The sequence below is a fragment of the Epinephelus moara genome, chromosome 16, assembly GCF_006386435.1.
Source record: "Epinephelus moara isolate mb chromosome 16, YSFRI_EMoa_1.0, whole genome shotgun sequence".
Taxonomy (NCBI): domain Eukaryota; kingdom Metazoa; phylum Chordata; class Actinopteri; order Perciformes; family Serranidae; genus Epinephelus; species Epinephelus moara.
The window spans coordinates 5,321,512-5,328,063 of NC_065521.1; the positions used below are offsets into that span (position 1 = coordinate 5,321,512).

At 38.9% G+C, this 6,552-nt stretch overlaps 1 long non-coding RNA gene across 1 annotated transcript in view; it reads right to left on the bottom strand.

Annotated features, from left to right (window-relative positions):
- The window catches only part of LOC126402626 (uncharacterized), a 6,212-nt gene extending 4,740 nt beyond the window's left edge, over positions 1-1,472 (bottom strand). Inside the window, exons 1-2 of the long non-coding RNA XR_007571249.1 lie at positions 1,155-1,472; positions 794-1,021 (exon numbers count right to left, since the gene is read on the bottom strand). This is a non-coding gene — a long non-coding RNA (uncharacterized LOC126402626). The remainder of the gene's footprint in view (positions 1-793; positions 1,022-1,154) is intronic.
- Between the last annotated feature and the right edge of the window lie 5,080 nt (positions 1,473-6,552).

Consider the following 6,552-nt stretch of genomic DNA (forward strand, 5'->3'; position numbering starts at 1 on the left):
AATTAACCTAGTCCCCAATCTGCATGTCTTTGGACTGTGGGAGGAAGCCGGAGTGCCTGGAGAGAACCCACGCTGACACGGGGAGAACATGCAAACTCCGCACAGAAGGGCTCCCACACCCGGGATCGAACCGGGAACCCTCTTGCTGTGAGGCGACAGTGCTAACCACCACACCACCGTGCCGCCCGCCGCCCTTTTCAGTCCTTAATAAATTGTATTATATTGTGAATGATTTTCTATTGCAATAAGCTGTGACTGCCCACACATGATAATGTGTATGCTCTCTAACTTCCAGCCGCATATCATTAAGATATATAGGCTGAGGCTGAGGAAAACACATAGTGACACATAGTGATTTATCTCTCTCTCCATTGTTTACTTTTCAGTCATTAATAACTTATATTATATTGTGAATGATTTTCTATTGTAATAATCTGGGACTGCCCACACATGATAATAAATGAATCTTAATCTTTATCAAGTGTTTCTCAACTGCTTAACCTGGTAGCTCAAGCCACTTCCAAGAGGGTACTTCTCCTGACCTACTGCTACATCTATCTGGGGGGGTGGGGTGTTTTCTATGTAGCTCATAGGTGTCCCTGTCAACTCCCTCAATAGCTCAAAATTCTCATCTGTAACATCAGACAATGCCCTGCAAAAAAAAAAAATCATATACATGTATACTTGTGTCATCAGATCCAGAGTACAAATGCCATAGTAAGTTACATGGTTTATCATATTTAAGTAGAAGAAGCAAGCATTTGGGTGATGAAAATTATTAAATTCAGCTCACCTGTCATTGCTGTAGTTACAAAAGATGGGTTTCCGTTTTCGGTCAGCCTTTGCTTTTGCCACCACAACAGCTGTTACCGGCTGTGGCGTGATTTTTACTCCCCTTGGCTTATGCCACTGTTGTGGCAAGCTTGTAAAGGACTGGGCTGACACACTGCTGATGTTTTGCGCTTTGCAGAGGCCCAGACTATGTATGAAGTCGATGACATGGGCGCAGAAACCTGTGGAGCTAACCAAAATATGTTGTTACACTACAGCTAATTGTTGGTTAGCTAACACTAGCTAACTTGCTACTGAATGTAACGTTATATAGGCCTACTGCTTTTGCTTTGCAATGATTGTAATAGTGAATAGACACCTACCCAGCTTTAGAGGAACAGTGTTGCTCCTGAATGTTGTTGTCCTCCGTCTCAATCACCAGGTGATGCGGTGGTTCACTTTTGCTCTGCGACTTGTAAGCTTAGCTTTGGCTTCTATCTTTATGCTTTGAGCATTATTTCGTTGCCGAGTGAGCATGACATCGTGAATATATCCTTCAAATGCGTACTGTACCCCTTCTGTCTGCTCCTGTCTGAAATATTCTCCTCCTTCCTCCAAAAATCAGCCAATATTTCTCCAGGGAGTGCAGTTAGCGACAGTGGGAGCGCCATGCCAGTATAGCTCCGATACCGAAAGCTTGTCGGACTTAGCAACAGTAACTAAGGGGGGCGGGGCACTTAATAAGCACAAGATTATATAATTTGTAGAATTGTGACCCACTTAACTCACTTTGAGTGGCTTTATATAGAAAAACAGTCAAAGTGAGAGTGCTGCTCTCTCCCATTCAACCCGCAAGGCAAAACAAGAAAAAGACCGGCCACTTAAACTTTGTTGCTTCTTTAATGATGAACTTGCAGCAAGCTGACACATTGAAAGTCAGCCAACAGCTGCCACAAAGTTTACATTTTTTCACATTCCAGTGTGTGTTGTCAACCCTGGTATAACATGCTCTGCTATCAAAAAGACTATCATGTTCAATCTGGATTTCAGTGACAGGAGAAGATGGAATTTTATTTTTATTTTATTTAACCTTTATTTAACCAGGAAAAGACTCATTGAGATTAAAAATCTCTTTTACAAGAGTGTCCTGGCCAAGACAGGCAGCAACATAATCATACATACACACAAACACAAGATGGACACAAACATTAAAAACACTTAGCATCCAAAACAGCAACAATTCAAGGTCAGCTACAATAATAAAAGCCACAGGCAAAACATCTACAACCAGATGTTTCTGCCTCCAGGTCATCCAATTTCCCCTTAAAAGTGTTCAATGAGACCAACTCATTTGAAGAATGTCCTCATTAAGTGGGCATTCACGGGTCTCCATGCTCCCCTCCTTCCATTCATATCATTACAAAGAATCCCATTCACACACATACAGAAAGATCTGGGGATGAGAATACACTGTGATGACTTGGATCAGTTTCATTAGAAGCTTTTTCACGGCACTCACTCACTTTAAGCTCTTATGTCAGTCTTTTTGAGGACGGACACTTGTTGATATTTAAGAACATAATATGATTTGATGCTTTGCTTTGATACAGTAGATAGCTTTGTTACATTTAGCACAATTTTGTCTTGCTCCTGAAAAGGAGACTAATGTCTTAACAGCATCTTAACTCAAGGTCCACTAACCAGCATTTTCCCCACTTTCACAGTTTGATTCAGTGAATAGATTTGCCTCAGTTGTTATTTTAAAGTATAGAGCTTCAGTAATAACAGGTGGTTGTGTTTCGGGGCTGCATTTATCTAACGCTTTATTTTATTTTATTTGATTAGTTTATTTGACAGGGACAGTGCATATTAATGAGCATTGCTGTAAATATGCCAGAATTAGCCAAAACGCTACTTTTCATCTGCAGTCTCTGGCCAGATGTTACAACAGACTCCCTACAAGTAACAGAAGTTAACAAATAAAAGTAAAGATCAAACACATTTATTTAAATAGGGTGCAAGCAGTAGGGGTGGGGGAAAATGTCGATACAGCATAGTATCACAATATTTTTTTGTATTGTCCGACAGTGTAAGTACAAGTAACGATTTTTTAATTATATAAACTTTTAATGTTTCAAATTAAACTTTAGGCAGCCTATTTGAATAATGTAATCAATTGCTTTTTTGGTACACAACATACATTTTGCTGCAAAAGAAAAGAAAAAAAAAGGCTGAAGTGAGCTGAATAGACTGGAAACTTTATCTTATTAGATAAAACAGATGTTGATAAAGTTTTCCTTTGGCTACATTATTTGCATTTAAAAACAGGTAATAAATAACAATATATCGCAATATGTTTTATCGCAGTATTTGGCATATCACAACATCTTTAAAATCTCAATAATTGTATTGTGACTAAAGTATCGTGATCATATCATATTGTGGAGCCTCTTGTGATTGCCACCCATAACAAGCAGCAACTTGTGGTAACACATTGATAAAACTGACATGTGTTACTGATACTAAAATACTGATAATACAGCTAAAAACATTGAAGCAGGCTGGCAGAAGCCAGTAAAGCATCAAATACATGAAACAAGCAACAGGACAGCATTGATTAGCATTAAGCAGTATTAGTAAAAGCATGCATGCAGTTGCAAGCATAAAGTAGCTTACATGAAGCAAGCAGAGGGATAACATTAAGCAGCATTAAGCAAATATTAGTAAAAGCATGAACATGAAGCAAACAACACACGCAGCTCACATGAAACAACAAATTAATTACACTGAGAGCTGCACAAGAAACACAACCACAATGGGCCGCACAGCCCAGTACAGTCATTGGAAAAACTTGAGACAAATTCACAGACTGACATTCAAACGATTCATCCAAAGCGCTGTACAACTGACCTCTCACCCTCTCACAGATACAAGCGGCCGAAATGAGTTTCCTTTGTAAGATACGTGGGCTCAGCCTTAGAGATAGGGTAAGGAGCTTGGACATCCAGCGGGAACTTGGAGTAGAGCTGCTGCTCCTTTGCTTCAAAGGAGCCAGTTGAGGTGTTCTTGGTGCATTCAACCGGTGGGAGGCCCTGGGTAGACCTAAAACATGTTGGAGTGATTACTATATATATCTCATCTGGCCTGGGAACACCTCAGGATCCCTCAAGAGATGCTATGAAAGCGTTGCTGGGGAGAGGGACGTTTGGAGTACTTTGCTCAGCCTGCTGCCCTCATGACCCAGCCTTGGATAAGTGGTTGAAAATGGATGGATGGAAGAAAAAGTCCTGGATTCAAAATATTACTGAAGTTAAAGTTCAGAAGCATTAGCAGCAAAATGTAGCCTATAAAGTATCAAAAGTAAAAAGTACTCATGGCTCCTTTCCAAGTATCATAACTATAAAAATATTATTTCTATGATCATAACATGAGATCCTCAGGTCATGATAAAATATTATCTTATTCAAATAATCTAGACTCTCCGTGCGCCCTCTGAACTTGAATCTTATTTTGTCTTTTGATAACTGAGTCGGTGTTATAAACGGACTTGATTGTTACATCAAACATTTATCTGCAACTCTTTTTTATTTTTTTATTTTATCTTTTATCTTTTTTGTTTATGGTATGTTAAGCATTAGGGGTGTGTTATCTCAAATACATTAGTAATTTACGGAGCACTATTGCAGCTCCTTTATGTCTCCAGGAGATGGCGTAACTACTCCACAAAGCAGTATAGCTTTGCAAATATGGACAGTACTGGGATCAAGATTCTACAAGAGGTGTATAAATATTATTACGTATTGAAGGGAAGCAAACCACATCACAGTTATATATACAGTTATTATACAGTGGTGTATAATATTTCCTGCTTGCTCATCTGTGTTAGAAGATGAGATTAGGACAAGTATGTAAGTATTTTGTAAATTTAATGATTTCAGTTAGGACATCTTTTCTTGTATGTGTGTGGGGGAGGGTCCTTTCTGTTTTCTTTTTTTTCTTTTTTTCTTTATGAGAGGAACCTTTTTTCTTTGTATTCACATTATTGCAAAGGGTTTGTTGGTGTTACCTTGCCCTGTGTTACTTATTCAATTTGGTTTATTCACAGTCTCATCATATCAATCCACAGGCTAATATTTTGATTTATGACTTATATGGGTCAGAGAGATGTGCTAGGTTCCATCAGGTTCATAAGCTGGAATGTCAGGGGACTTGGTGGGCCCATCAAAAGAGCGAGAGTATTTTCACATCTTAAGAGTGTGAAAACAGACATAGCTTTTCTCCAGGAAACCCACCTATGGGCGTGTGATCACGCTAGGCTGCGAAAACCCTGGGTTGGACAGGTTTTCCACTCCAACTTTAATAGCCGCTCGAGGGGTATAGCTATATTACTACACAAACGATTGCAGTTCTCAATGGAACAAACCGTATCAGATCCTAATGGGCGTTATATTATAGTGGTAGGTGTATTGTTTCAAACTCCTGTTATTTTGATTTGTGTTTATGCCCCCAACTGGGACTGTCCTAATTTTATGACTTCCTTATTTTCATTAATCCCATGCCTTAACTCACACCAACTTGTTTTTGGGGGAGACCTTAATCTAGTTGTTAAGCCCACCTTTGACAAATCAAATCCAAAAATCTAACCCTGTCCAATATGGCTAGAGCTCTCACTACACTTATGGACCAAATTGGTTGTGTGGATGCGTGGCGTTTCTACCACCCAACAACAAAAGAGTTTTCATTCTATTCCCAGGTTCATCAGACGTACTCTCGTCTTGATTATTTTTTTCTAGACAAAATATTTCTGCCTTCAGTGAAACTATGTGAATACTCAACAATAGTCATTTCAGATTACGCCCCCCTTCTGTTAGATTTGGAATTGCTTCCTAAATGTGAAAATCGCTCGAATTGGAGATTTAACACTGGTTTATTATCTTCTAATAAATTTTGTGAATTTATATCAGAAAAGATCTTACTCTTTATCCAAAATAACAAATCTGATTCAACCTCCCCCTCCCTTCTATGGGAAACTTTAAAAGCAGTAATAAGGGGAGAGATTATTGCTTACAGCGCCAGGATATCCAAGCAGAGAAAACAAAGGCAACAGGAATTGATGGAAGCAATTCAGCAAATTGACAGACAAAACTCACCATCTCTTAATCCCACTCTCCAGATGGAAAGACTGAAACTCCAAACTGAATTTGATCTCATCTCAACAAACAATGCAGAGCTCCTTTTAAGGCGCACAAAGGGTACTTATTACGAGTATGGCGACAGGGCCAGCCGGCTGTTAGCATCGCAACTAAAACATCAATCTGCCTCCCGATTTATCACACAAAGTCGAATGAATTCTCACACCCTAGTTACAGATCCAACTGAGATAAATAATGTTTTTGTGTCGTATTACTCCAATCTTTATGTAACCCACCTGGCGTGTGTTCCACCAACCCTGCAGGTATGTCTAATGTCTAGGTTCTAAGAGGAGACTGAAAGTAAAATAGAGCAGTAAAGTAGTAAATGAAACACTTTTATTTCTTCCCAAAAAAAAAAAATATCTCACACCAACCGTTAAACTCTTTCAATTCACTGTATTGGTTTCTGTTTCAATGTTTAACGGCTTGTTTCACTTTTATCTGGTATTCACCTTTAAGTTAAACAATAGCTTTAAATGAATTTTTCCACTTCAATTCACCCTTTTATAGTTGTGACAAGGACCCTTAACCTGGTACACAATTGGGCATAACAGAATTTAAACACACATGACCCAAATTCCACCTTGTA